This window comes from Lycorma delicatula, chromosome 8 (assembly GCF_047948215.1).
Source record: "Lycorma delicatula isolate Av1 chromosome 8, ASM4794821v1, whole genome shotgun sequence".
Taxonomy (NCBI): domain Eukaryota; kingdom Metazoa; phylum Arthropoda; class Insecta; order Hemiptera; family Fulgoridae; genus Lycorma; species Lycorma delicatula.
This window is the reverse complement of record NC_134462.1, coordinates 8,716,842-8,744,016: the sequence shown is the minus strand read 5'-3', so window position 1 is coordinate 8,744,016 and position 27,175 is coordinate 8,716,842. Positions and strand designations below refer to the sequence as shown.

Below are 27,175 nucleotides of genomic sequence, written 5' to 3'. Positions count from 1 at the left end.
ATAATCCTTGTATTACTATAAAAACTTTTTATAAGAGTTTGGGTTAAACTTTGTTATTCATTATGTTCCACAGAAGACTTCTATTTACTCGGTCAAATACTTTTTCGTAGTCGACGAATGCAAGGTGCGTCTCTAAATTAAATTCCCTTCCCTTCTCTAAAATTTATCAAAAATAAATTTCATTCAAATAAATAAATTATTTTATCAACGATAATTTTTTTAGTACAGTCGGTATACAAATCACTATCAGATTGAAATTTCTAAGTTATCGATAATTTTCACTGAAAATGTGTTTGAAAGGTGCACCGCTTATTTTGCGTATTATAGCAGTTCACTAATAATTATTGCCGGAAAAATAAAACAAATCAAGATGAAATAATTACATTATTACAATCGAACGTCACAAACAACTAAAAACAACTATAAACGCACAATGTTCTCGGCTCATTTACGTAGTATGCATCATATCAATAAATACAGTATTGTAAAAAAACTAAATAAATAGAATACAGCATTCCTTTTTACTCGGAACGAACTATGATTTCACGGCCAATTCAAAACAATAACAAACGTATGACATTTACGTATCGTGTAAAATAAAAACATAAAACAGTCGTTAAAATCAAAATAATAATTATTTTTGTTTATCATCCGAATATTAATTGCGATGTCACGTGCAACTTTAAACAATAACAAACGTAACCTCTATCAAGCGGACTGCCATATCTGTCATGACAACCAAACACGTGATCAATAGAAACGTCATTTTGACACTGACGAAATTTTGCCGGATTGTCTTTCTCGCATAAAATGATACTGATGAAAAATCGCCAGTTGGTCTTTTTAACATAAAACTGAACATGACGAATAATCGTAAAGCGGTCTTCAAAGGGTTAAAAAAAGTTTTCCCAAAAATTCCCCGCTCCCTCAAAATCGAAAAAAGCTATCTTTTTATTTATTACATATTTTTTAACCTAATTTTGTTTATTTCTTCCTAGGCATAGTAGTAATGCGTGGATAAAAAAGATAACATATTATTGGGGTAGAAAGCCGATAAAAGTTTAAAAAAATAATTTTTTTTAAACATCTTTTTCGGTTTATTTTCATATATCATTATTTTTTCACTATATAAGAATAAATAACCAATGCCAGGAAAGTATTGTAATTTATTTTTGAAAGATGTTTTTGGGAAGTACTGAAATATACCTTGAAGATTCTTTTTTTTTAGTTTTGTATTACGTACTATAAAATATTTAGAATTGTAATAAAAAAATTAAACTTAACCTTAATAAAAAGATTGATGGATTGAGTATTATAAAATAAACAAATGACAGTAAATTTAAATATCTATTTGAGAAGATAAAAAAAATAAAAGAACAATATAACATCATACAGGTGATGCAGCGAGTTGACCGTTTCGTTCTAGTCAATTATGTAGTGATGGTAGTCTAGAGAGAACACGACTGCTCTCTAACGGATTCTTCATGTTGTATCGCGATTGCGTTTAGAGCTCTTTGATGTTAAGGGTAGTGTTAACGGACATCGGTCATCGGTCAGTGCGAAAGTTGTGCCAGTTAATTCGTGTTTGTGCGTCGTGTAATGATAGATTTGTTTTTATTTTTAATTTAAACAGTCTAATGTAATCGAGTAGTGTGCATTATGACGCGAGTAGGCTACCGCTGAGGTTATTTTATAAGATAAAATTAGACGTAACGTAAAAAATATTTCCATTCTTTTATTCAAGAAGATTTTTGTCGCCACGAATATAACAACAGGTAATAACAATTAACTTGTGTATGATTTAGTTAATCGTTGAATTTAAAAATATGTTTTAATGTATTTAATTTTAACACGGGATAATTTTACATTTTAAAAATAATATAAACAAATACGCAAGGAAATATTTTAATGTTGTTCTTCTGAGTCTTGGTTGCCATTGCCAAAGTTGAATTATTGTTTTACAGAAAGTAAAAATGTAATTCTTTGCTACGTTTCTTTCACAGCACGTATAAAAACCGGAAATTTTTCTCAGTACTACTTGATGTTAACTTGAATTGAATATTAATCGAAATATTTAGAATAAAATGACTTCCATGTTACTTCAAATGCATTAACGAAAATTATTAATTCTTTTATTTTTGTATTTTATATACAAGAAATGTTCGTAAAATTTCACTTTTCTTGGTAGCTGATTCCGTAAAAATCTAGATTATCACAACAAATCATCCATCGGATCTTTTTTTCAAGAAAAAAAGAATTTTGATAAATTTTTAAATAATCTTTTTAATGGTTAAATTTACATTAAAATTTTACTGCATAAAAGAAAGAGTACTATTTTCTGTGAAATTGTTAAACTTTAAAGCGATTTTAAGGTAACTTATAAAATATCATTAGTTAAAATGAAGATGTTGAAGTTGTTTGTAAACAACTTGACTGTAGGTCTGTTTCTTAAACAGTTTTTATAATTTACCCAGAATGAACCACTAGCTAAAAATTAAAAAAAAAACAAAAAATGTAAGAAATTCTTTCTTATTTCATTTTTATTTCATGAAAACGTTGTTAAAAATAAAATGTCATAAACATGTAAATTAAAAAAAGGTGTTTCACCTGTAGAAAGGATAAAACTTTCACCGGTAGTTTAAAATGTCAATCAAACTTGTTTCAAAAGTGTTTCAATCTAATTTAATTTTTATTCTCCAAAAATGATGGCCCCCTTGAGATATTTTCTTTTTGTGGGTGCATTAGTGCAAGAGTAAATCACAAAAAAATGTTTGTAAAATGTAGTCGGAACGTCCGTTAAACATTTAATAATAAAAAAAGTAGTTATTAGGAATAGCCTTGTATAATTATTTTTATTAATAATTATGATTTAAATGAAATTAAAGATCAAGTTTATAATGTAAGTTACGTTAAGTTTGGATGTTCGTGCCTGACGTTCGGGCAAACAGATAAAAAGATTAATTTGGTTCAGTTGTATATAAATTTTAATAATCGTCATAAAAATGAATTCTTAGCAATATTCAAATAAATTTAGAAGCCTACATTAGTCATTTTATGTATTAAATTTCTGACGTTTATAGAATGGAATCCTAGTTGTGATTAAAAAAAAACTTAAAGGTAATTCAGACTTCTCTCTAAATTTCTCTTGTGAGAGTAACGTAGTTAAACAATATGATTTTATTAGCAATCAAAATATGACTACAAAAAATGTATTGTTATATAATATGAAAAGTTATTGATTTAGAACGCACTACTCATTATAATTTACTTATACACTTTACAATCAAAACTTTGGAGTTATTTTTAACAAAAAAAAAAAAGTTACACATAAATCCTTGTTTAAATAATCTACTTTTCTTTCCATTTATCGTAAAACTTAAAAATTGTTTCTTTGTTAAAAATAAGTCAGACAAAATAAGCTTTAAGAAATCGGTTTTTCATTAGCTAGAATTATTTGTAAAAAGTAAACGTATAAAAAAAGCGAAAAAAGTTTACACATTCTTGAATAAAAATTAAATAAAAGAAAAAAAATTAGTATAATTTCTGAATTGTATTTGTGGGAACGACATACTCTTTATTTAGCGTGATTTAATAAGGACTCAAAATTATACTAACAAAAATACACGAATGGCTGTTATCGGCCGTCGGGGTTCACCTCAAAATCGCTAGAATTTTCTAATAATCATTACGCAATAATGATGTAAGTTATGAAGTTGGTTCAAACGCTCTAACGCAAGGCTTACTAAAATATATAAATATTAATTTTTTAAATCAAGTACGAGGCTTGGCTAATAAATTTTGCACATACGATATGAGTAGCATGGGAATAAAAAGAGATGTTGGAATGAAATAAAAAATGAATAAAAGTAAAATATATTAGCTAAAAAAAAACTATTTATTTTTCACTATAATCCCCGTTTAGATTGATACACTTTTTCCAACGTGTGACAAGTTTTTGCATTCCGTCACTGAAATATTCTGCGATATTTCTCGGATCCAAGTGATCACAGCTTCCTTCATTTCCTCGTTAGTGGTATAATGATTACCTTTGAGATCCATATTGAGATGAGGAAAGAACTGGAAGTCGCACGGAGCCAAATCTGGCGAATATGGCCGATGCGGAATAGGCTCAAACTTCAGCTTGCGGAGAGCTATCGGAGAGTTTGCTCGGTACCCATTGTGCACAGATTTTACGGTAACCCAATAGCTCGATAATATGGCCTACTCTTTCTTTAGACATGCCAAACTGAATAGCGATGCGTTGTTGCTGGGCGATTCGTAGGTCACTTTGTAGCAAATCGTTCACTTCCTTTCGATGCTTCTCGTCAGTCACAGAAACTGGTCGTCCGCTGCGAGGTGCGTCTTTAATTGTCGCTTTGCCAGCTTCACATTCGCGAAATTTCAACGCCCATCTACTCACAGTACTCCTGTCAACTCTTTCACTACCGTAAACCGCTTTTAAACGATGAAAAATATTCGTAGGATTCATATTTTCTGCTGTTAAAAATTCGATCGCTGCGCGCTGTTTTAACTGTGTTGACATATTGGCCGTACTCGACTCCGTTTTAACTGCTACTGGAAACAAACGGTAAATGGATTTCAACACATTATCGCAGATTTGTACAGGCGGATTTTAGCTATCATATACTGCCACGGTCAACTCGATAGTATCTTTTGTCTCCGTGTAGCACGCTAGTGTGAAAATTTATCAGCCGAACCTCGTATAAGACCCCAAAATGGCGAAAAATTAATATTTAATAATTGCAAAAATAAAATATGCCATAAAACCACCACAACAGAAAATAAATAAATTAAAGGTGTTAATTTAGTGTATATAGCGTAAGTAGAAGTTAGCCAAAGCACGAAATAAAAAATTACGTAAATTATATTAACATAGCGTTTGTTGCGTAAGTTGAGATAAAGATGATTGCTCTTGGGTAAGGGATAATAATTTTGTTAGAAATGAATTAATAATAGTTGAGAGAACAGTGATAATAATGTTCGTTCGGGAAAGTCTTACTGGAATTTTCTTTGACAGCTGGTTTTAATTTTTTTTTAAACTGGCCTAGTCTGCTACAACATTTCCCGATAAAAAGTTCAGCAACAGCGTTGCTGAACTTTTCCTTCAAATGACCTGAGGTGTTATTCCTACCATTCCAAAATATTCTCATTTAAGATCTCGTCTCCAGATTATTTACATCAATGCAAATAATCAAATTTTAAGTGTTTTGTCTAGCTAAACCCAAGTTATTAATAGAAATAGAAGCAAATTCACACACACTCGCGCGCGCGCTATTACATACGATTGAAGAGAATGTATATCCCCCTTTTTTTTCTTCTCGACTTTTATTGATTATCTGAATTCATAAACAAAATCCCGGAAAGATGAAGTTTGTCGTAATTATCGTACTTTACCCTTCTTTTATTATATTATATAATTACCAGGAAAGTAAAATCCATTAGTAAGAAAAGTAAAATGCGAAAACCTTTCGTCGTTGTAAAACTGAAAAGAAAGGGGATACAGAAAACGACTAAAAGAGAGTGTTACCATGCGATGAGCTAATATTCTCTGAAATACGAATTGTTTTTTAACTTAAGTTTTCCAGTTAATTTTGTTAGATTTTTGCAGGAATATTAGAATAACTACATACCACTGAGATAAAAATGATTTTATTACGTTATAAGAAAGTTCAAAATTAAGTAAAAATATTTACAAAAAAATATACATGCAAATCATTTATAAAAAAAAACTAAATTTTTATATCATTACAAAACACAACATGCTTTGATCACGACAATACTTACTAATCACCCACTTATGGAGGTATGTAGATAAAGACTTAACTCAAATTACAAAATACGCACTGGAAAATTAGGTCATTTAACTCGGCTTAATATTTGTTGACGGAGTTTAAAGCAAACATAAATAATACAAACATACAGATGGACTTGAAAAACCAATAAGAAAAACATAATTTATTATCAGGTTGTCTAAATTGCATTGAGCCTCTGGAGGCCAAAATTGATAATATAACATTTATTTTTATTGGAAAATAAAATTATGAGATCACATATGCACCATCTTTTTCGATGACCTTCGGCCATTCTTCCGGCAAACCATAATCTTATCACTATAGAACTTCTGTGGTTTCTGATTAAAGAATTGTGACACGTGGTTTTCACAGGCTTCTTTTAACCAACTTAAAACCGTTCAAGGAGTTCTGCAGAGACCGAAACAAATGATAGTCTGACGGTGTCGGGTATACGGTGAATGCATTGAAACCTCCCAGGCAAGTCTCTCAATTTCTAACGGATCGTTAAAGATTTGCGTGGTCTGGCGTTGTGAGCGTGGTATACGACACCCTTTCTGTTGTTGATCAGTTGAGGTTGTTTTTTTTTAAATTGTTAGGTGCAATCGCGCTAATTGCCGACAGTGTAGGTCTGAGTCTATTGTTCTGCTTGGCGGCAGCAGGTCGTGATGCAAAATGCTCTTCCAATCCCACCAAACGCACAGCATAACCTTCGTGGACGTCAGTGTGGGTTTTACCACAGACTATAGAGCTTCTTCTCGCTTCGATCACGTTTTTTTCGCACATTGTCGTAGATTATCCACTTTTCGTCACTCGTGATCAACTGCTTCAAAAATGGCTTGATTTCGTTTTGTTTCAGTAGAGATTCGCAGATAGAAATTCGATCGAGTATATTTTTCTGAGTCAGATCTTGCGGCAACCAAACATCGAGTTTCTTTTTATACGTAGCTTTCTCCAAACGGTTTAACACTGTTTGGTGATGGATTTTTAGGTCACTGGCGATATCATGACTGCTTACATGCCGGTCTTCCTCGAATTTTGCCAGAATATCATTCACTTTTTTGTGATTGGTCGCCCGTTGTGAGGAGCAAGTTGGACATCGTAATTTCCAGAACGAAAGCGACTGAACGATCTTTAGGGTGTTGCTTTTGATAAAGTATGTTGCCCATAAACAGCACAAATTTCTTTACGGGACTTTTATTTCTTATCGAAATAAAAATTTAGCGCAGTTTTGCGGAGCGTCCACTCATCTTCACGGCGCAACCTTACGTCTGAGTGTAAGATATCCAACACTTTTGCAGCTTCAACTACTAGCTGTCAAATGACATTCGACCTGACTCACTGGAACTCATATACTCTCTCTTTTTCTATTTAGATTGCGAAACCACCGTAAACTATTACTTCAGAGGATGATATGTTTGAGTGTAAATGAAGTCTAGTCTTGTTCAGTCTCAGGTCGACCGTTCGTGAGATGTATGGTTAATTGAAACCCAATTACTAAAGAACACCGGTATCTACGATCTAGTATTCAAATCCGTATAAAAGTAACTGCCTTTACTAGGATTTAAACCTTAGAACTCTTGACTTCGGAATCAGCTGATTTGCGATGACGAGTTCACCACAAGACCAACTCGTGGGTTAACTCATATACCTTTTTTTTTTCACTCTACTCCCCTGGGCCGGTCCGACTGGTTGGTATTGCGCCACCCAGGGGAGTGTCTGATAGCTCTAACGAGCCTCCCCGCCTACCGGCTGAACGTCCGGCATGGCAGGTCGGCTCGCCGGTGTCAGCTCTTTTGAATGATTTTCTGTTTGCCCATTTGGTAACCACGACATACCTCGATTAGCCGTAACGTGGCACCGGGTCTTTTCTTACTCTTCTTCTTCATCAGAACCTATCTAAACCCTTGGAGTCCTCAGTGGATCATTGAGAACGACACACCTCAGCGTGCCGTCTCTCACCACTGAGGCTGTCCACCCTACCCTATTCTACACTAGTAACCTAGTCGCCTTTCATCTATATCCTTCTCTGTTAATACTTCTAATATAAATTCCGTAACCTTCTTCCAGTTTATTTCGCTCCTCAACATGTGCTTTAGGACCTCTGCTGGGCTCATACCTATTATGCCACAGTTCCTCCTTTTAATTGCCCACCTCTCGCATCAGAAAAATGTGTGTTCTGCATTGTCAATTCTCTCACAGTACATACATTCTGGACCTGCCCTTCTTCCAACACGATGGAGGTACCCATTGAAATTGCCATGACCTGTAAAAAACTGCGTGATATGATAATTTAACTCACCATGTTTCCTGTCTAACCATAGTGCTAGATCTGGAATCAGCTCCTTCGTGCGTCTGGCTGGTCCATCCTCCTGCCATCTATGTCTAAGTCTATCTTTTGCTTCATTTGCTTCGAGGCCTTGCGCCCTCTCGACTCTATTTAGGGCCATTAAGTTTATTGGTGGCACCCCAGACAACACGCACAACGCCTCATAGGAGACCGTCCTGTAAGCTGAAACAGCCTCCTATGTAACTCATATACCGTGAGATTTGGGACGCTAACGCTATTTCGTGCGCAAATGGCTCACTCCTTTTTAGGCTACCTATTATATTTTTTAAAAAATCTTTTAATAGAGATCTCTACCGAAGTACTCGATGGGGGGAAAGAGAAAAAGGAGTTAGTTATTGCATTTTTTCAATTAATTTAATAAAAATGTATTTTGCTGCTTGGATGTAAATTCTTTAAACCATTCATTAACATCGTTATAAAACGTTTGAAATTAATTAATAAAGAATATTTTTAACGCAACGAAAAGATTTAATTGTTTTCATATACGGTTTGCAGTTATTTTGTAATGTTTTTTTCGAATCGTTGTTATTTTTTACTTCCTTGTACGAAGTAAAGAAAGTGTTGTGATCGCGAAAAATTTCGGTTTTCCATCCAAAAGTGTCCAGAAAAGCCCAAAATCCAAACAAAATTGGATTTTTGACTTTTTCTTAACTGAAATAATAAGCCCTCATTGAAAGCTTTTCAACAATATATCATAAGTGGTACTTATTTTCATTGGTTATAGCCAAATGAAATTTTAATAAATGAAATATTTGGATCTTAGAAGGGGAAGGCACATCGGTTCGAATCCGACTTCATCTCCTTTTTTTTAAACTTTTTTTTAAATTTAAATATACTGATTTATTAATAATTATTAATCCGTGATTGTAAAAAAAATTACAATAAATAATTATTCAATAATAATAATAAAAAAATGAAAAATTCAGAATTTATCAGTGAAATAAAATTTTATGTACTTTTAAAAATGCGTATATGTAATTTATTAGGCGTAAAAGGAAGTCATGTGGCGTCCACATCAGATTATTTAAATTTACAGAACTATAATAACAATATTTTAGTTGTAGAAAAAATCTTTAATTGTACCTTAGTACAAGACAAGATTTCTAAAGTTTCTAGTGAATTTACGTAATAATAATTGTAAATGAAGGAAGTAATTCACTAAGTTCACAAATTTACTTCTTGAAGGCAGTAATTTTTCATTGCGTCTGAGGTTGAATCGAATGGATCATCTTCATTGTTTAGCCGTCTCACCGCGTGAATTCACTTGAATAGACCCAGCAATTCGGGATGGAATTATTTATGAGATGACTTCTCATATTATAATTAAGGCTTATCAAGAGCGTTGAAAATTATTTTGAGAAGTAGTCCTCGTCACCATTTTTAAAAGAAGGAAAATCATGATAAATATTTCTTAACATATTTTACTAATTAGTGTATCTTCTTTTCAATATAATGATCGTAGGTTCAATTACCGATTAATTTCTGACTTTTTTTCTATTACGTTATAGTAGTAATTAACATTAATACAAGATAATGTAATTATATAAATTAAATTTTCACTTACCAACAATTTAAAAAGTGTAAATCCTAGTACTTTGGGAGTTGATTACTCCATCTTCAGGAATTTTCTAAAATATGTTAATTTATATTAAAATCGATAATCGTTTTTAAATTAAACTGTAAATTAAACTGTTATTAAACTACTATGTTCATAGTAGTCGGTCGTCAAGAATAAAATTAATTCCTACATCAATAAAACAATAACATCATGTTTGTAAGATGCTTGCGACTATTAGTAAATTAAATTTAAACAAGATAATGTAATCTAGAATCAATCTGTTTTTATCTATAATACCTGAATTTATTTATAATTTAGGAAAATAGCCAAAAATTCAATAGAATCAGAAGGAAATTCTGAAGTTAATGAGAATTTGCGTATACGATAAATAAAATGTTTACATTTGATAAAAGTGAATCGTCTACTGTAAATATATCATACTTGTCTTGACGTTGTACTTTCGTAGAGCACAACTACAGCTATAAACGGGATGAACAACCTCCTCCCCGCAAAATTGATTTAATTTTGTCTTGAATTTTAGGGTTCACTGAATTAAAATAATATTGCAAAGTATTATTTTAAAAAAGTATTTGTTTTCTACCTGGTATATTTAAAAAAAAAATCTTTTAAATCCTTAAAAAAATTAATTTTTTTATTTAAAAATTTCGAGCAACATTTTACGTAGGTAAATTTTTCTATTTAGGTTTTATTTCATCCATGAGTCATCATAAATAACCTATTAAAATTTAAGAAATTTCATCGACTTTAATTTAAGATCAAATATATTTTTTTAATTAAAAGAATAACTTATTGAATTACTAAAAATACTATTAGTTTTTATTTTTCAAATCGGCTGATTTGACGCATATAATTTTCAAACAAAATATCATTCTAAAAATTCTAAAATTTTATAACTTTGCATTTAATTGTAATTCTGAGAAAATACTTGATCGTTTCAATCTTTTTCACACTTTAATATACAGTAGTAGATATGCTCTTAGGATCAAGAAAACACAAAATCTGATTGTCGGAAAGCACGTCTGGACCCGTACAAGGTCACAGTCCGCGCCGCGTTATCAGTACCCAAGTCAATTAGCGATTATTTTTGCGAGTTTTGGCGACTTTTTCTGAATCTAATCCGTTCTGTAGAGGAAGTTTAGGCTTAAGATTAAGATTAGAGTAACAGAGTTAAGGTTAGAGTTTGTGAAGAAAGGAATTAACCGTAGACTAACCGTAATAGACGTCAGAGTCAGACTCAAATCAGCCGTCGAAGATGACTGACGGCGTTGTTCGTAAGGCGATTGATTGTACGTCGTACACATGACTAATAGCAGGGAACATGTGATATCGTTTCTGTAGAGACTGTATTTCTGTTCAAACATAAATTGGCCCAAGTGTTCTGTAGAACACTTATCTCCGTAATGGTGTTCCGTAGAACACCATCTCGTAGATGGTGTTAAGTATTTTGCCGTACTTTGATATTTTATCCCTTTTCTTTTTTCTGTTTAGCCTCCGGAACCACCGTAACGTATTACTTCAGAGGATGATATGTATGATTGTAAATGAAGTGTATCTTGTACATTCTCAGTTCGACCGTTCCTGAGAAGTGTGGTTAATTGAAACCCAACCACCAAAGAACACCGGTATCCACGATCTAGTATTCAAATCCGTATAAAAGTAACTACTGTCTTTGCTAGGATTTGAAACTTAGAACTCTCGACTTCGAAATGAGCTGATTGGCGATGACGAGTTTAACCATTAGACCGACTCGGTGGTTTGGTATTTTATCTTAGCCCTCTAAAGCTAACCTTAACTCTAATTCTAAGCCTAACTAAAACTCTAGCCTTAACTCTCACCGGCCTCCGTGGCGCGTGTGGTAGCGTCTCGGCGTTTCATCCGGAGGTCCTGGGTTCGAATCCCAATCAGGCACGCTATTTTCACTCGCTACAAAATTGTCATTTTATCTCATCCTGTAAATTAATACCTAACGGTAGTCCCGGAGGCTAAAATAAAAAGGATATAACTTGAACCCTAAGTTCTTTCCGCAGAACGGATTAGAATCGAACAGGTCTCTCGATAACTCATAAAACTGACAGGTAATTGATTGGAGTACTGAAATGCAGAAAGGATGTTGGCCTTGCATGAGTCACCTGCTTTCCGAGATTTGGAGCTTGTATTTTTTTTATCGTAAGCGTATCTACTATAGTACATTAAAATAAAAAAAAAATGAATTTGAGGAAGTAATGGTTCAGAATTACTCATTACCTTTTTATATTATGTTTATTTTTATTTATTTTTTAGTTTTTCTGATGTATATTAACCAATTTTTTAAATGTTATGTTAAAGAAACTTTTAGCTAAACAATTCTGAAAGTTTTGTAAAAAGTTAATTATCGTATTTCAAATAACTAATCTGAGAGAGGCGATTGTGGCTGTTAAATAAAATATACTTTAAAAATAATAAATTTAATTTTATTAAAGCAAAACACCATAAAACTGAATAATAATACTTTTTTCATTACCGCTTTAAATATTAAATTTTTAAGTCGATGCCAAATAAAAAGAATTTCTATTAAGTTTCATACTCTTTATTTTCATTGATTTCAAAAATTTGAAATTAAATGATAAATTGAAAAAGGTTTTTTTTATTTATTTGATACATGCATATTGATAAAAATAAGAAAATAGTGATATTTGTACATAAAGATTTTATTACTGAACGTGATAAAAATTTTCTGGTATGTAACAATATTAATATTCTTTTACCCTAAATTTTCAAATAATTTTCAAAATATTTTTAATATCAGAATGATATGCTATTTATTTAATCTATAATACTTTAGTACCCACCGGGTCGGTCTAGCGGTGAACGCGTCTTCGCATATCAGCTGATTTAGAAGTCGAGAATTCCAGCATTCAAATCCTAGTAAAGGCAGTTACTTTTATACGGATTTGAATACTAGATCGTGGATATCGGTGTTTATTGGTGGTTGGGTTTCAATTAACCTCACGTCTCAGAAGTGGTCGGCCTGAGACTGTACATCGTACATACCATCCTCATTCATCCCCTGAAGTAATACCAGACGGTGATTCCCGCACGAAACAGGAAAAATTATTTCAATACTAAGTAAGGAAGAATGCAACTAGAAAGTATCACGTCATAGAGAAAAGCTTACTACGAAACTACCAATGGAACTTCCTCTATAAAATAATAAAGCAAAGAGTACGGTTTGAAGATAGATATAAAAAATTAACGGATTAAATCTTCTTTTTTTGAAATCGAATAATAATAGGATCATTATAATTTATTAAGCTATAATACATTTTAAAAATTTAACTTTTTTTAACGATAATTTATTAATAAAATTTGGATGAACTTAATCTTTTTAATTCGTTTAGTAAAAAACCTTAAGTCAGTTTTTATCTTAAATAGTAGAATCCAATCATATGTAAATGTTTTTCAAATAATTTCATTGTCGATAAATCTAATTGAAATTTTCTACAGTATAGAATGGTCACTTATTCTTAAAAAATAATAAATCTAAATCGTACTAAACAACAGAACTGTTTCCGTGTAATTTAACAGAAAAAGGCTTACAATAAAGGGCCATTTTATGCTTCCGTTGCTCTTTTTAATAAATTACCGAACCATTTTAAAAAAAGATCGGTACTTACGTATTAGTCCATCGACCAATAAATTGCAAACTTTCGGGTTATTGTTAATATCACCCGATATAACCAATATATTACCATTTATATTTATTTATTTTATAAATATAATTTAACCAAACTTAATCTACGCTCGCTAACGTTGACTAATTAATATAGTCATTTTTGAATATTTAAATAATAAATTCAGTAATTATTGCAATTATTTATTATTTAATGATCTCGTAACTTTGAAGTGTTTTCATAGCTACGTTATCATTATGGTAATACGTAAGTACCAAAAAACCTTTACCGATTTGTTTAAAATACAAGTAAAAGACTTTCTTTAATAGAAACAATATTTCTCTGTCAATGAATTTTTAAATATAATAATAAGTTTAAAAAAAACTGAATTTTCTACTAACGTGAACTTAAATAATTTTCAGTAACGCACTTTTGAATTGTAATTTATTTTATAATTATTTTCTATATTTGATATATAGATATTTTAAAGTATAATTTAATCAAATTGACTATCTGATCTTATAATTAATTATGTATTCTGTGATGCTGAACCGTCCAAGTGTTACCATACCTTCCCTTAATTTAGTGGTTTCCAAAATGTGCGCCTCGATTCCCTGGGGAGCCATGACTTCTTCACAGGGACACTGCGAAATATTACACAATTTTCCTAATATTATTTCCATTTTCAATTCGATGATATAGGATGTGATATCTAGCGGAGCCGGTGCAAAAGCGGAGCAGGTGCATTTATTATTTACTTGTAAATAAATGGCTCATCCATCCCCTAATTATAATAATTAATTGATTTTGTTTCTAAAACCGTTTTATTTATTTAACCTAACCTTTGCAAAATATTATTGACTATTTCGCAAAATGTACTAAAATTTGACGTAGAGCGGCTTGGGAAATCTAGATTCAGCAAGGGCGCCGAGAGTAAAAAATGTTCGAGAACCACTGCCTTAATCTATCCAAGCAAACGGATGCTCGGGTTGTTCCTTTTTTATCCGTGGAGTAGAATATCTATCCATTCCTGACGTGATCTGGTTAATGCGTTTTTTAGAACTGATCAGAAAAAAAATTTACTTATTGGTTTTAAAAATATGACGAGGTTTAAAATCGGTATGTCATTAATTTGTTCCTTTCCAGAAAAAAAACTAATTATAATTACTATTTTGAAAATTTGGCTGAATGACTTAAAAATTTTTTATTATTTTCTTCTAAAATGTATATGAAAGGGTTTGTTTTTTGGGGGGGGGGGGATGTAGATTATGAATATGAAATTAAAGTGTAAAAATGAAAAACACGGTGGATGCAATATAATGGAAGGTCATACAAAATTTAATTAAAAAGATTTAAATATTTTATTTAAGTATTCATACTATTCGTAACAAATATTGCATTTAAAATTAAACTTGTTTGTAGCGAGTTTAATACGGCGTGAAAAATATGGAAATTTGGGAAAAAGTTCTAAAATAAGTGAATTTATAGAAGACTGTAGTGTAATATTTGGAAATGTAATATTTTATTGAAAAATGAGTAATTTTAGATTAAAAAATCTAAACGCGATTAAAAATGTTGAAGGTGAAACATTTAATCGGGTTTTTTGATTTCAACTTGTACAAGCTACATTTCAATGGAAGTGCTCTTCTTCACAGATAAAGTATATCACATCTATTTATTTTTTTCAACCGCAATAAATAATTTTTAATGAATTTTTTGAAGAAAAGCACTGATTAATAGTATTTCGAGTTAAATTTTTAACGTGTTTTCAACCCCAGCCTTTAAGCAACAGATCGTTTTTTTAAATGACAATTTTGGAATCAGGATAGAATTTTGATAATCGCTAAATTTTATTTTTAGAGACTTATATAGTAAAATATAATCATAAATAATTTTTATATAACAATTCGTGTTCTTTCTTATGATCGTATCTGTTTTTAGAGAGAAAAAGAGGAAAAAAATCAATAGCGAATATCCATTTACCAGTTTACTTTTTTTTTAAGATAATCGTCAAATAAATTGGAATCGGTAGAATGACGGAAACATTACTGTTCATTCGCTATGGAAATTTTCTCAAATTATCAGCGGCGGTTGGAACAACATATAAAAAAGATTAATTTAACTTAAAAAAGAAAAGAAAAAAATTGAGCTATACTCGATGTTATTTTCGTAAAGCAATAGGACTACTTTTTGAGATATCGATTAAAAGACCTTTCTTTCCCAGTGTATCATGGAAAAACTAAAAAAAAAAGAATTTTAGGGTATTTTATTTTATCCGATTTAATTATCTTTGTAAATTATGATCGACCTGGGAAATTTCTTTCAAAATTTTTCTTCTGTGATAGAAGGAAAATTTAATTTCTTCGTATTCTTAATGTATACCAACGAGAATTTTTTTGTTGATGCACGGTTGTGGTTAAATTTATTTAAAGGAGTAGTTGCTTTTAAAACGATTTGAATATAGTTACCGTTAGTCTATTTGAACACGGGCTTTGATTAATATTACTATTTTATATTTTCGGATATTTGATTAGATCATCTGATATCTGATGAACTTTAGAAATCTTATATTGTTAATTTTTTCTCACAAAAAATTAACCGTACATGTGTATTTATGTATATACCGTTCGCGTATGGAACCTCCAATGTATTTTATTTTTCAATGAGTTTTACGAACGCCAACTTCTATGATCATTAACTCGATGGAAATTTTTAGCGTATGAAAAATGCCATGTCTGATCGGGATTCGAACCTGGAACATCCAGATGAAAGGTCGATACGCCACCACTCCGCCACGGAGATCGGCAATGTAGTTTTGATAATAAAAGAGTTGAAAAAAGTTATATTTATATCTATATTGTATTATTAAAAAAAAAAAAACAAACCAATATCTAGTGTTTTTTTTTTCTATATTATTATCAAACAAGAAAAGTTTATTCCGTTTTTCAGATAAATTCTCTTTTCTAATAAAACTAAGGATAAATGGATAAGTAAAACAGCACGGTTGCGTGTTTCAGCTACTCGACCTATAAAAAATAAGTCTAGTTTTTTTGAAGTCTTGGAATTTGTGATTGTTATTTTTTATTCTGGTCTCTGTAAATGCACATACACAATATTTACCAATCGTATTTTTGTTGGTAATCTTGGTAACGTTTCCAACTTTTCTTTGCTTAATATGGCCTAAAATAGTTTATAAATATTAGCATTACCTTCCTTTTTGATTGAAAACTGTGTCTGATGACATCAGAAAAAATAAAGTTTATTAGAGAAAGCAGTAGATAAAAAGTATTTAATTTTCATATGCAAAAATTGCGTTTGATAAAATATTTTAGAATACAGATAGATTCTTGCGGCCTTCTCGCATAGGCGTCTATACGGCAAACAAATTACAGAATGAAAATTCATTTATGCTTATGGTACCCTACCGTGCCGTGAAACGGATTATTTACCCTAATTGCAATAGCACCGTTTTTAATGTCTACTATTAAGTGCGGGAATTACCTTTCAGAAAATACTTCAGAGGATGAATGAGGATGATATGTATGAATGAGTGTAAATGAAGTGTAGTCTCAATTCGACCATCCCTGAGATGTGCGGTTAATTTAAATCCAACCACCAAAGAACACCGGTATCTACGATCTAGTATTCAAATCTGTGTAAAAATAACTGACTTTGCTAGGACTTGAATGCTGGAACATTCGACTTCCAAATCAGCTAATTTGGGAAGACGCGTTCACCACTAGACCAACCCGGTCGGTTAACCGAACTTAACCTATGCTCGTTTCACTCGCTAACGTTGACTAGCGAGGGAAGGTTAGCGAGCGTAGGTTAAGTTTGGTTAGATTATATTTATAATTTTATGTTCTTTCTTATTTAAATACTAGCAGATCCGGCAATGCTTCAATTCCTAGTAAAGTCAGTTATTTTTACACGGATTTGAATACTAGATCGTGGATACACCGGTGTTCTTTGGTGGTTGGGTTTAAATTAACCACACATTCAAGAATGGTCGAACTGAGACAGTACAAGACTACACTTCATTTACACTCATACATATCATCCTCATTCATTCTCTGATGTATTATCTCAACGGTAGATACCGGAGGCTAAACAGGAAAAAGAAAAGGAAAGGTTAATTTTGGTTACATTATATTTATAATTTTATATATTTATTTTCTTATTTCAATATAGCGATTCAGTGGTGCCATCTAAGACCTAACTAACTGCATTGTAGACGGACTATTAACCATTGTGGGCATGTAACAAATTTTGACCAACAACACTTATATAGCAGATCGTAATATGAGGTAATAATTATTTAATATTACGAAAAACTAATACACGACAATGTTTATAGTTGTGTATTACATAGAAGTTTTGATATTTCGGAATTCCGCTGAGCAGAAATCACTATTTGATGCGAAAGACATTCCCAGCACAACCGCATCAATTTTGGCCCAAGTTACTGCTGTTGACATTTGCGAACCCTGCTTTCATTGCAAAGACTTGTTCTAGTCATCGTACAATTACAGAAAATCGTATAATACACGAAAAAATGTGTTTTGAGTACAAAATCAACAAACCATTTAGACCGACGTAAACAACAATCTGACATTATGCAGGACATGACGTCACGCGCTCCGATTGGTGTTTTATGTCACGTGACCGACGGGCTTTATTTTTACTTATTTATTTCTTGAAAATATTAAATAATCTTAAATAAATTAACAAATTAGTTTCACTTTCAGTATTTTTACGAGGGCTATTCAGAAAGTAAGGAACGTTTCCACCTGACGCCGCCAGACGCACGCCAATCGCGTATATATTGGTGTGCTCGTGCTCGGCACCTCAGTCAGCGTCCAGCCGTGACAACGGGAACATCTCCGCACTGCCCGTTTTTTTTTTTTTTATACAAATTTGAAATGTGTGCTGCAATCGAAAATCCCGCCAGTTGTGAGGTGCGGTCTGTGATTCGTTTTTTGTTGGAAAAAAACTTAAAACCGATAGAAATTCATCGGGAACTGTGTGAAGTGTACGGGAACAACGTAATGAGTGAAAGTTCTGTCAGGAAGGGGTGCATTCACTTTAAAAATGGACGAACAAACGTTCACGATAAAGAGAAGAGTGGACGTCCGACCATTGTGACTGACGATCTGGTCTCCAAAGTTGACGAAAAGTTCGTGAAAACCGCCGTTTTACAACAACTGAGCTTTCTCTATGTTTCCCACAAGTTTCACGTACTTTATTGTTTGAAATTGTTTCACAGAAGCTAGGCTACCATAAATTTTGTGCAAGATGGGTGCGTCACTGAGTGGTTGAGATCACCGGCGGCAGAATTCTATGACACAGGAATTTCAAAGCATGTCCACCGCTATGATAAGTGCCTGAATTTGTATGGTGGTTATGTTGAAAAGTAGTATTTTAGTCCGTCTTTCACATGTATATAATAAAACGTTTTTCTTGTACTTGGTTTTTTAAAATTCAAAAACGTTCCTTACTTTCTGAATAGCCCTCGTTGATTAAGACTAATTGTAAGAAACAAAATTCTATCAGGTTTTCTCTTACTGTCATCTAGCCTATTGAAATGGTAGATTATATAGCTGGATGTCGACCGGTCTATATTATAATCACAACCCGTCAAATAATTACTCGATTCTCTCAAAATTTATATTGCAAATCTTAATTATGGATTTTGTTTTAATATTAATTTATATGTTTGTAATTGATCATAAGGATTAAATTGGTGTTATCCAGGTATAACTCTCTCTCTCTTTTTTCCTGTTTAGCCTCCGGTAACTACCGTTTAGATAATTCTTCAGAGGATGATATGTATGAGTGTAAATGAAGTGTAGTCTTGTACATTCTCAGTTCGACCATTCCTGAGATGTGTGGTTAATTGAAACCCAACCACCAAAGAACACCGGTATCAATGATCTAGTATTCAAATCCGTGTAAAAATAACTCTCTTTACTAGGACTTGAACGCTGTAATTCTCGATTTTCCAAATCAGCTGATTTGGGAAGACGCGTTAACCACTAGACCAACCCGATGGGTTTATCCAGGTATAACTAATTTCAAATCATTGCTTTACTCTACTAGACATATAATTTAAACATAGTTATGGTTTAAACAAGTTTAAACATAATTAAACATAGGTATCTACAACGTAGTTTGGTAATATTATACTTCTTCATTTAAAATTAATTATGTAATTAATAGACAATTTTTTTCGGTTTTTTTTTTTGAGCGTGGCAAAATAATTATGTGAATTGTGTTAACGAGTTATGTAAGTTAATATCTAGCTTAGATTGATTACTAAATTGAATTAATTTTTATAAAGATTATTTTTGAGGATATGTCTCCATATCCAGGTGCTAACATCAAGTGCCAGCCTCCGTGGCGCGAGTGTTAGCGCTCGGACTTTCATCCGGAGGTCCCGGGTTCGAATCCCGGTCAGGCATGGCATTTTCACACACGCTACAAATCATTCATCTCATCCTCTGCAGCAATCCCCAACGGTAGTTCCGGAGGTTAAAATAAAGATGCTACCAAGTATCCTAAAATTTGTTCATTTATGCATATGAAAAGGTATTTTCACTAGTTGAAATTGTTTTAATTTTCTATAACAAAAGAAAATTTAAAAACTGAAAAATATTTATCTTCAACTATTTAAAATATTAGTTTGTTCTAAGTGGAATTCGGTATATTAAGTTGAAATCTTGCTGGATTATGCGATTTGAAAGCATTTTTATTTATCCGTATACGTGTATATATATATATATATATATATATATACTTGATAAGTATATATGATAAGTATATATATATATATATATATATATATATATATATATATATACTTATCAAGAAGTTCGTTTGAACTTCGCCAGTAAGAGTCCGCAGAACTGGACGGCACGGCAAGTCAACGAACTATGTTTACAGTTATAAATAAGCATGAGAACATTATATTTCAGTTCAATTATATTTGTAATAAAGAATAATTTCAAAACATACTTCTAATTTTGTTAGACAACTTTTTTTCTTTCATTTGATGAACCGCAGGACTCGATTATGTTACTTTTCCTCAAAAAGGTGGGTTTACAAATCTGGTAGTTATGTAGCAGTACTTAATGGCGCCTTTGAATTAACGAATGATCTCTACAAAAACTTGATAATGTACTTGAAATAATAAAATTTAAAATAAAATATACTACATCTTGTTTTAATACTAATTGCTCGTATGTAAGTGAAAGAACTGAAGATAAAACAATTTTTTTAATTCCCGTCACTTCATTAAAAAAAATAAAAGTATTAGTTTACAAGAGATTATAGGTGCTAATAAAACACAAAAAATATGAGCAGTAGGAAAGTGTTGCAAATGTGGCAACAAAGATTTATTGCGTAAAACAGAAATAAATTCAATCGGTAACATTTTTATTCTACAATTAGGATTATTCGAACTAATCGATGGAGAAATAAAAAAAAGTTCATTTAATAATAATATATAAAGTGTGTCCACGGATGCGATAAAAATCGAGGGTTACACTTACAATTAAGTGCAATATTACGTCTCGAATCTTCGAATCGGGAAGGTCATTAAAGGAAAAAATATGGTATATCTATAACAAAAGAAATTGGCCGAAAACTTAAAAAAAAATGTATATGTGTTTGTTTTAGAAAGGCTTTTTTATTATTAAAATTTATTTATTAAACAACAGTATTATTTGTGTAAATGTGATATATATTACATACAGATGAAATCGGGCCGGTAAGAGTTTTGTAACAATTTTTTCTATTTTTTGCTTATTATATGGAACGCTTAAACATTGTCAATTATCTATTATTGTATATCTATTGTCTATTACATATATTTAACATGTATTTCTTTTTAAACAAAATTCTAAATTAATAACAGATTTTGATAATAGAAATGTATTACCTTTTTTGATATCAGTATAATTTTGTTAAAAACACTCTTATTTACATTACAGAAATTTTTGTTTTTTGAACGGAAGAAATGATATCTGCAAGAGTTACCGTACGGTTTACAATTTCATTGTAATTTTTTTGGATATTATATATACGTTCTGGTCGAGTGCTTTTGTATATTAAGAATTTTCGTAGGTATTCGTTGTTTCGATCGCATTACTAGATTATTTTATGAAAATAAAAATAAATTTCATAAATTAGAATTTATTTTATGAAAATAAAGTTTTGTATTTTATGATTACAAAATGTTTTTTTAATAAAAATACTCTATTTTGAATATTTCGTTTTAAAATACATTATTTACAAAAAATAATTATAATATATAATTAATAACATATTCTGCAGTTTAATTTTAAAATTGTCAGCTGGAAAGTTGAAGTATTAAGATGGATAAAATACTAGCATCTATAATTATCCTCGTAGGAAGAAACAACTCCCTTTAGTACAATAAAGATCACCTTTATTACAACAAATAACACGATTCAATTTAAAAAACAAAGTTAGACAAAATATAATAAATTTGAGAATAGTATGATATATTGTAAAGGTAAATTTACTTAAGTATTCGTATTTAATTCATTTCTGTAACATAATTTTGCTTGAAACTGAGTTGATAAAAAAATAAGATTACATTTACAATTTACTAATTATATTTAATTTTTAATCATTTAAAGATAATATTTTCAATAAATTCCAATTCATCTACCTTTACTTAAAATAACCGGAACTCTGGTAAGAAATAATGTGAAACATCGAAATCAATATTGCAACTAAAAAGGTGAAATATTGCTGCTACCAAACATAACATTATAATAATTTTCAGTTGAAGTCATAAGTAGGTTAATAATTAAACACCCGAAGTAGTTTCCATCTATAATGCCACGCATCTCTGCAATAGGCCGCCGGCTTAAAAGCAGTTCTTTCCCAGTTCTTCCCGTTCAAAAAGTTTATAAATAAATCACGTGGCAGCCCGACTGAGTGATAGCCAGCAACTCCTCTACTCGGCGAAGGTACGGGGCATCGACAATAAAATGAAAAATATGTTCTTACTCTTCTGCATTACATAAGTTAACAGCACACATTTATATCCCTGATCCGCGGCTTAAAATTAAAATCGATTAGTCTTTTTTTTCTTTTGTTCTCCTGGGCCGGATCTGCAATCAAGTTTAGCTCTACTCAGGAGAGGTTTAACTCAAACGAGCCTTTCCGCCCGCCGGCAATATGTCCGGCACGACAGGTCAGCTCGCCGGTCTGGATATTTTGATTCTTCCCCAGCGGCCGGGACTCGGTCTGTACACTTTACGTTATTTACCTCTATTATGCCTGCCTCAAACTGCCAGGCGGAGGGAACCGGGTCGAACAACTATGTCGTCCCCGGGCCCGAACCAGCGGCCGGGTCTCGGTTTCGATATTAAAGTCTCTAATCTATTCCTTACAATCTGTCCTTTAGTTTTTAGGATATCAATGACTATGTTCTCGACTATCCTCGATTCTTGTTGACCTTTAAGCATAAGTGCTACTATTTTGTCTGGAATGACACCTGCCTAAAATAACTATTTCGAACCGGATTCAAATCTAGCAGTTTATGAGTATGATACAATGGAACCCCTGTTTTCAAAATTAGATTTTCTCTGCACTTACTTCTCAATAATTTCCCAATAATTAATTAATAAAATTAATTATTATTCCCAATAATTTCTTCATCTCGCTTATCCAATTTGCTTAAAGTTATTTAATGTTGAATTTTATAGGCATCAAAGTTTAAAACTAACACCGATCATTTGTTCAACTAGAAGCTATTGCTCTTTATTATTTCTAATCATTTCGGTGTAGTGGGGTATTACAAGAAGTTATTTTATTTATTTCGACTACATTGGATGCACACTTATTATATTACTAGAATAGTACGAGTTTAGAACATTACGAAAAGGTTTATACCTTGAGATGACTGTTGCGTAGGACAATATCTAGCATTAACAAAGTTATTTTATTCATCTGATGAGTGTATTATGTTGGCTTATGAGTGTATTATTTTTTTTTTGTGATTGGTAAATCCTACAAATTATTTATCGTTTTGGAAGCTACTTTTTAATTTAATGGTATTACCAGATGTTTTGTGTTCTTTGTATTCCGGTGTTCTTTGGTGGGTGGGTTAACCACACTTCTCAGGAATGGTTGACCTGAGACCGTACAAGACTATCCTTCATTTAAATGTTCTGTTCCGGAGGTCAACAGAAAAAAAGATGTTTTGTATAATCAGATTCGGGATAGGCAATTCGATATCTATTTTATGTGTAATCTTGCATTACGGAAGATGGTTTTATTCATCTTATTGAATGTATTTGTTTATAGTTGCTACTTTGTTTCCTCTAATTAGTAAAGGCTCAGCTTATTATAAAGGGTTTTAACTAATAATGAAGAGCTAGTTTATGAATAAATTTTTTTATTGTGAATGACTTGCATGTTAATTTTTTAATTGAAGGCATGGAGTGATTCGTTCGAATCTAGATCAATCTAGAATTCCGAATGGTAGTATTATTTAAGTAAATTGATAATATACATTTTTAATGAATTTTATTTTTATTGTAGAATAACTAAATTTAAATCCTATTTGTTCATATGTATTTATTTATTTTTTGTTTACTTTCTTGTACGAAATAAAGGAAGTATTGTGATCGTGAAAAATTTCGGTTTTCTGATTTTAACGGAAATATCTGTTTTGACCATCCCTGAATCCATTTTGACTAGTTTCGGCGTGACGTCTGTATGTACTTATCTCGCATAACTCAAAAACGATTAGCCGTAGTATGTTGAAATTTTGGATTTACGACTGTTGTAACATCTAGTTGTGCATCTCCTCTTTTGATTGCATTCGACTGGACCAAAAGTGTCCAAAAAAGCCCAAAATTCAAAAAACAATTTGGATTTTGGACTTTTTCTTAACTGTAGTAATAAGTCCTCATTGGGAGCTTTTCAAAAATATATCATAAGTGGTGCTTATTTTCATGGTTCCAGAGATATAACCAAATAAAATTTTAATTAATGAAATATTTGAATCTTACAAGGCATATCGGTTCGAATCAGACTTCATATCCGGTTTTTCTTAATTTTTTTTATTTAATTTAAATATGTTGATTTATTAATAATTATTAACCTCTAATTGTAAAAAAAAATTACGATAAATAATAATTCAATAATAAAAATAAAAAAATAAAAAATATCAGACGTTATTAATGAGATAAAATTTTATGTGCTTTTCATTTTTGAAAATGTGTATATGTAATTTAATAGGCGTACAAGGAAGTCATGTGGTGTCCACATCAGAGTTTTTAATTGAGGTCATGGAGTGTTTTGATTGAATTCAGCTCAATCTAGAATTCCGAATAGTAGTTTTACGTACTTTTTTGATATAGCATTCTATGCAGAAAGGGAATTATGACAATCAGTCAAGAAACGGGGTATGGGTTTTTTGTATTTCTCGACGTTTCATCTCCCAGGCACCCCAAAAAACAAAAAAAAGTAGTTATGTTTTTATGTACGTACGTTGGCGTGTTTGAAGCTTAATAATTTTTGACTGGTTAAACCAGTTTCGATGAAATTTTGTACGGAGACTGGTGTATGTGGGGAAATTAGTTTGTAAATCTTTGGGAGTCATTATCTTCAGGGATGGGGGATTTTTAGGGGTCAATTTTATCAAACTTTTGCATACATTACCCAACTTTATATTAAGCTATGCATGCATACTGCTTATCCTAAATTAAAAAAAAAAAAATTGCCCCAAAACTCCCCTTTCCCCAAAAAATCAAAAAAAGCTATCTTTTTATTAATTACATATTTTTGAACCGAATTTGTTTTAATATCTTCCTTTTCATAGGAGTATTGCAAGCGACAAAAAATACCTTGGGGATAATATTGGGGGTGTTAAAGCCGATCTAAGTTAAAAAAAAAAATCGATTTTTTTTTTTAATTCTTCAAAATCTTTTTGCACTTATTCAGACTTTTAATAGTATTAAAAATTTAGATAATAAACGTTAATAATAATATTACAATAAAATTTCATCATAATTCACCCCTACAATCAAGAAAGGAATCTTAGATAACTTTTTATTAGTAGTAAATTTTGTAGTTTCTTTCATTTAACATAATAAACGTAGAAAAATTTAAAAAAATTCTTGGAAGGTGATTTTGGAGATTGGTAAGAGGTGGGAAATCAGGGGAAAAAATACCGATATTTGGAATTTTTTCAAAAATTTTGTTTTGTTTAAACATATAATTTAATAATAAAACTTCATCATAAATTACTCCATCCCAAAAAAGAAATATTAGGTAAATTTTTTCATGAATAATTATTTTTCCACTATATAAGAATAAATAACAAATGCCAGGAAAGTATTACAACATTGTGGTCAGATCTTTATTTAAATTGATATTTATTTTTACTGAGTTTTATTTTTATTGTAGAATTACTGAATTTACATCCGATTTAATAAATAACTTATTATACTTTATTATATTTTAGGTCACATCGAGGGGACTCTTACAATTAGAATACAGGATAGTAGGTCAAAACCAAGTTGCAATATTGTATTTTTAAAGTTGTTTTAAATTAAAATGCTCATAAACGGGTCCGTATGTTGTTAGTTTTTACCTTTTCACTATGAAATAGCGGAAGTGCGATCAATTACTAGGGAGTTTTGCAGTTATTTTTTTGTCGATGGGATGTGATGTGAATTAAGGTTACAAAATATATGGTCATTATCCAAGTGCAATCAGGTATTTGGTAAGTTTTATTATTTATAAAGTTTGATATTTATGTTGTTTTTATTTCTACAGCATTAGAGACAAAATTTACAACTAATCGTTTAAAAATTCTTGAGCATATCTTTCTTTAGAGAATATAAGGAAGCGATTTTTTGAATTGAGGTCACTGGATCGGTAGGTCGATATTTATGTATCGTTTTGAACGTTTATTCTATTCACGTTTTTTGATTATATAACTTGTAAAATATTATGAATTATTAAAAATTTGCATTATTATCTGTCATATTGATGCGATTAAGAGGTAATTTGATGAACTGAAGTCGTAACGTAGATCATTTGATATTCTTGTGCTATTTAATAACTTGAAAGTTGTTTTATTGTCCGTTTCTATTAGTTGAATGAATTTCCATTTAGATCAATAATAATTCCTTATATTTGTTTAATATTTATGCTATTATTTATAATTTTTTTATGGTATTGCCTAAGTATTATGTATATTAAGGTACGTTATATTCACCTACATTTTAGTAGTTTGAATGGCCTTACCTAGACGGATATGTATACACTATTTAAATATAATTGTTACGTTTTCACCCCCTCTTGCCGTCGGGTGCTGAAACCTAGCGGTGGCTAGGATGTCCACGGTAAACTATGGTCGCCAGACCATCACACCCCTCTACGTCACAAGCTGCTCCCTCGAGCACCGTACGTAGCGTCTTCTAACCAGTCTGCACTCATACCCGACCCAAGGCGGTCGCGTCCGGATGGACTCTCGCAATTCTTGTTCGGATGAACATTACTTTAAGTTTTATATAGGTTATGTTTGCTATCTTTAACGTTAAGTTATAAGTTACAAGTGTTACGTTACAAAATTATTTTAAACCGCCAAAACGGCGAACAATTAAACAGTCCTTCAATAATCGACAAGGTGTTGTCATCTTTCATCACCTATATACATATACAGTCCACCCGCGCTCTAAAATCTACCGCAACACTGTTAACCAAGGGCGTCCCGTCGACGTCGCAACAATTATAT

At 31.4% G+C, this 27,175-nt stretch overlaps 1 protein-coding gene across 2 annotated transcripts in view; it reads left to right on the top strand.

Annotated features, from left to right (window-relative positions):
- Positions 1-1,542: 1,542 nt before the first annotated feature.
- DopEcR (G-protein coupled receptor DopEcR) overlaps positions 1,543-27,175 on the top strand; it is a 307,743-nt gene continuing 282,110 nt past the window's right edge. For both annotated transcript variants that reach the window (XM_075373223.1, XM_075373222.1), the window contains exon 1: positions 1,543-1,775. The gene's annotated coding sequence lies outside the window, so the exon portion shown is untranslated. The remainder of the gene's footprint in view (positions 1,776-27,175) is intronic.